The sequence below is a fragment of the Hypomesus nipponensis genome, chromosome 17 (genome assembly GCF_054491055.1).
Source record: "Hypomesus nipponensis isolate SF chromosome 17, ASM5449105v1, whole genome shotgun sequence".
NCBI classification, from domain to species: domain Eukaryota; kingdom Metazoa; phylum Chordata; class Actinopteri; order Osmeriformes; family Osmeridae; genus Hypomesus; species Hypomesus nipponensis.
Window position 1 is genome coordinate 5,393,813 of NC_140377.1, and position 6,033 is coordinate 5,399,845.

The window sequence follows — 6,033 nt, forward strand, 5'->3', positions numbered from 1 at the left end:
TCTGACATTTCTAGCTGCAGAGTGTACGCTAATAATGTTTGATACTTAAACATTGAAAGGACCACTCCAGATATTCAGGGAAGAGAGCAGTCATTATCATGCACAGTGTAGGATTCACTTACAATGCAAAGAAGTGCTTCGATTAAAGTGCTTCAATTAAATACTAATCACCCTGTTCATCATATTACCACAGCTATAGTCTTATCTATGGTGCGATATAGTTTATACCTTAGTCTGCCACACTCTTCAATAGAGAATGATAATTTATTCCACGCTACTGGGTCAATACAGTACACCCACATCATTGATTTTCTCCATTGTACGTGTTAATCAATTTCTCCCATGAGCACTGTGTCTTTGTCATCTGACATTTCATTCAAAGAAGCAATCAACAAAGTAAAGATACATTTTGAACGTATTTGAAAATTAAAATGAAATGGGTTATCTAGGCTTTGGTTAAACCGCGGTACTTTACAAACATCTCTAAAAAGCAAAAAATAACCATTGTGATACACTTTACTCTTCCTTCCTCCTCCTTCTCCTCTTACCTCATCCTTCAACCTCCTCCTCCTTCTCCTCCCACCTCATCCTTCAACCTCCTCCTCCTTCTCCTCCCACCTCATCCTTCAACCTCCTCCTCCTTCTCCTCCCACCTCATCCTTCAACCTCCTCTGGCCTCCTCCTACCAACTCATGTTTCCCTTGCTATCAGACATTGTATACTCTCAACATCTGACCTGGTCAATAGAAACAACCATGTTGTGTTCCCTACATATTCCACACATAAAATCATTCAAATTTGAATATATTTGACCTGATAAACATGCTGTTCTCAGCAGATTGATTTAAGATGATGTTACTTCCTTCTGCTTTAGAACCTCATGGTGCAGAATATCAATGAGAACAGTACAAGACAGCGATTGCCCCAGAGACCCTTGCATCTCTGGAATGTGAGTGCAGAGCAGAGATTGAATTTGCATACATTGTTGGGTCTTACTGCATTTTGAAGGAGATGCTGATTAATTAATTTAACTTGGCATAGATTTCTCCCAGATATAATTCTATGTCATGGATATTACAGACCTACCAACCGTCTACTAACCTGAACCAACTCCATGCATGAACAGGACATAATTAGTCAAAAGTGTTTCAACATGGTGAGAGGTTTAATCATGTTCCAGTTGAGTCATGCTCAAAACCGTTTCGTTTTAAAAGCTGCACATCAAGCAAAATCCCAAAGCAAGCAATTAGTCCATGCTGGTAATGTGTGCTGCACTTTGTTAATGTAGTTTGAAAAAAATGATTCTGTCTAGTATCTTTAGAAACATGGCTACCATCAATGACTGAAGTAGCCTGACAAAATATCCAGTGTCTTTAGGTATGCAGCAACAACCACCAAACAAATAAAAAGCAAAGGGTTTATTTATTTAGTGGCATGAGCTCTAGGCTAAAACAAAGTGTTTTCATGAGTACGAAACCTAGAGAGTTGTAGTGAAAAATATGTGAGCCGTAAATGTAATTGTGCTTTCTATCATCTGGACTAGTATTGTTGTCTTTACTCTAATAAACAGGGCCAGCAATGCTGATTGGACAGGTTGATTACTTTTTAAATTTAGACTAGATGACATGTCACAGTCTATAGGACTGGGATCTCCTAACCTAGACACCAAAACATTTAGAAACCACACTACGACACAGTATGCACAATATTCAACCAACTACCCTCATTGATTTCACCCTTGAATCAGGATTTTTTTTCATCCACTTCATCCACTGCAAAATGATACGATGTGGGTCTGACCTAAAGTGGGAAAGAGATGTGTGTCTGTGGTCTGAAATGGACTGTCCCCATCAGTATTAACGGCTGCAGTTTTCAAGCTAAAACATGGTTGAACATGGTTTGAGGCATTGATGATTCAACAGTTATAGAACACATCTTTCATGCCTCCAGAACCCTCATGCGTCATACTCGAAACATGATTGGCTGACACCCCATACTAGAACACTGGGACCAGAGTGGGGTGATGAACAGGCTGTATAAACCTAGGATTTATATTCATATTCTGATTAGCGGTCAGCTGAGGTCAAACTCAGTGTGTAACTATGCATTAAACACTATGAAACACAATACCTTTGGCTGAAAATTACACAATTTATTGTTATTCACAATCAGAAAATGAATGATCAGCATAAATATCCCTCATAGTTCTTTGAGGCAGTTATGTTCAGAACATTATATTAGGTGGGTCGGTCGGTAGGTAGGCAGGACTTATCCCCATGGGGAATGTCCTGAAGTACAATACATTATAATGAAGAAGCACGCACGCACATACACACGTACATGCTAACCCAACTACTAATTCATACATTTTTACTTATATCACCTGAAGACCACTAATACAGCAACAGTATTGCTGCATGTCATAAGTCCTTTTCATCCGTTTCATATTGGAGACTCGATGCACATTATAGCTATTTATTAGAAATTCCAGCTCAGGGCTGGGCTCTCAGTACACGATACAATCCCTGCCCACACATTCCATTTTCCATAAATTCCACCTTCTACCACTACAACAGCTGTAATTAGAAACATGCAAGCCATTGAAATCAAGGTTACATTCAGAGAAAGTGAGGATAAAGGTGAAGCATTTTTTTTTTCTTTCTTTTTTTTTAATGATACTTAACTATTCATTTTGTTTGCAACAAAAGAAAATCTGGTTCCAAGTCAGCTTGATTGCAAGATGTTCTTAGAATCTAAACTTCTTTGTTATAGCACAGTTCGTATTCAGGGTCTTTGATTACTCTCTGTCCAGATCTTTGGATCAGTGGGAAGCGTCTTGCCTGAGACAGAGATTAAGTGTACGACACTTTGTGCATGTTATGTCATTGTTATTTTCGCAAACGTTGAAAAAGCACATACTTTAGGAGCACATACAGTAATAAAATGAAATTCATTGCACAAGTGCACTAGATGTTTCTCTCCTCCACAGTAGGACACTAATATACCGAGGGCACAAACCTCAAGGCTGCGTACAAGGAAAAGTGGTAAGTCATATTGTAAAGGGATTAGTCATACGAGTGAACAAAACCTACTTACAAGGCTCAGATGTGGCAACTTGAATGTATGTCTCTACCACAGGAGAACACTAACACCTGAGGTACATTCAAGGCTGAATGAAAGCAAAAAAAAGCTTTAGCAAATTAGCTGTAGCGATGCTGACGGACCACTCATACCAAGAGGGATCAAGGGAAGGAGGTGTCACAATGGGGAGTTTTGTTTAGGACCTGACAACTTGCTAGCAAGATCTGAAGTCAGATCATTTCTCATGGAGCTACTTGTGACCTTTTTTACTTCAAAAGTAAGTCCCTACTAACAACTCTAAATGATAAGTCTCCTGAATCATTATCTGAGAGCAAACGGATCGAGGAGTACTTTTCTGTGCCTAATTTGAGAAAATTAGTTGTATCCTCAACCAAAACAGGACCATAACTAATATTTGGTGACAGATCACTCACGAACAATGCAAGCTCAAACTCATTAGTTACATGGGTTATTTCAGGTTAATATTGTCCAAACAATTGAGAAATATCTCCTTGTAATAAGCATGCTTTCATTGTTGTTTGTTTTCCTGTTCTTTTACATTCTCATTGTATTGTTTTATTGAGCAACATATATGTTATACCCTTTAACTCTAGTCCTTCAGACACCTATTTACATAGTAAAATACATTCTTCACACAAGTCAATTACATGTAAACACTTTTTTGGGAACACTTTTCAGGTCATCATTACCAGCTATTTTTTTCAGTAATTAATGATCCATTAGTGTTTGCAATCCCAGGCGTAACATCCGCATGGTTCTGTTGACTTGTAAATAGGAACAAACAGTAGTTACACTACAGTATAGCCATTATTACTATAATGGATGTATGAAATTCTAGACTGAAATGCCCAATGTGTGTTTACCAAAACATTTGCCTAATTACCCAAATATGCAGTAAATAGTAATTACTTTCACTATGTCTTGAAACCTGAGCAAAAAGAGGTGAGAAAATCATCATGTTTTGATTCAATCACCATGAAAACAAGGTTCTCAGGGTCAGTTCTATTTAACACATTGCAATCCAACACACAAATACTGTTGAATATGGATGCTCATGTTTTCAAGGACATCTTCCAATACGTCTCCACACCCTCTTCCATGTATGCACCCACACCCAAGCATACAGTACGTTGTTTTATATTAACACAGGTGAGAAAGCTACAGCAAAGAAACATTCACGTTGATCAAATCTATTCATAGCCTCCACAACCTTGTGATGAAAATGCGTGGCAGCCTCAAAGCATAAAAGCTAGAAAAACCGCAAACAATATCCTGTTGTTTCAATGGTGGGACTCCTGGATGTACTTCTGTGTTACATATTATTGTGTTCTCTGGGCAACATCCTTTATTTATTTGTCTGCTGTTTTTGGCAATGGATAACACAGCATGGTCCAAAAACTATTAACACCCATGTGAGAGAAAGCTAACAGGATGGCCAGGCAAAGCTAGTAACATTGTTTCTCTCAGGAGTAGGAATTGCACTAGGCCTTATTTAATTAGCACAGTCTACATGCTCATATCTGTAGTGGTTCGATTGAATTCTATGGAGATGGAGCGCGAGGTTGTTTTGTATATATATTTATCTTGGAGCTAGCTGTGCCATCCGCTAATGAATGTCTATTTCTTTTGATTGGATCCTTCTCGCTTGTTTTAGACTCAGCTGGAGAACATGCTAATGATCTTCCCTTTTCAATTAGGCTGCTTGGTTCTTTAAATGGAGTCCAACACCGTGTTCCAGATTTAATTACAAGTGCAATGTGAGAGCCTATGGGCTGAGAGAGTAGAAGCTACAAAAGGTTTGGATGAAAGGGAATGAATAAGCTACACAGCATTCTAGGCAGTGTTGTTATTTACATTTAGTCATTTAGCAGACGCTCTCATCCAGAACGACTTACAGAAAGTACAGGGACGTTCCCCCCGAGGCAAGTAGGGTGAAGTACCTTGCCCGAGGACACAACATCATTTAGCACGGCATCGATCTGGCAACCTTCTGATTACTAGCCCGACTCCCTCACCGCTCAGCCATCTGACTCCTATATAGACTTCTGTTATAGTTCAAGCATGTCTTAAATCTGCCTTAGACCAGGCCTTAAACATAAACTACCTGCCCCAAATGACAGTTAAGTTGTCTTCCTTGTCTTCCTACTTAAGGTGCTATATCCAGAACTGACAGAGCTGGTAGATGGATATGAAGTGTGATGGTGGAACATGAAAATGGCAAACACATCATCAACAGTGATAGTCAAGTAATGTCCAATGAAATGTTAATCGATGTCGATGGAATGTTTGGTTTCACATATTTTTAAATATTAGCTAAACCAGATAAACAGATATGATTAAATATGATGCCATGCCAGATTTTGAGATATTGTTATTTTTCTGTCATTGCATTAGGTCGAAGAGCATTCTCTCAAGTCTACATCAAATTATATTTGTAAAATAATCTGACAAAAAGTTAATGATGTGTCACCACAGCACACATTGCTGGGGCCTTATCAATTATTCAACACCAAATGTTGCTTTCAACAGTGAATCATAAGTGTGCTGTACTCACGATTCTTCCACAGATCAGAACAATCAATAATGGAGGCTTTATCCTGCCCTTCTAAGAACATTAATTCCATGCTAGTATGAAACTGTACACATTTTCCATACCATTTTTTTTCCCTCTAAATATCTCACTTTCTTTCATTTGCTATATCATGGTGTACACTATGTATGTATATGTTACACTCTACACCATCTGTAGATTAGGCTGCCATCTTCTGTCTGAGCTGGTGAAACAGCTTATTTCTTGGAACAGGATGTGTCAAATTTTTTCTTCAAACTGGTTAACTTAGCTATAGTCATTAATAGACTAAAACTAGTATTAGTATACTGTAAAATTGCTTTATCAGATTAAAAGAATCAGTAATTAAGAAATGGTTCTAA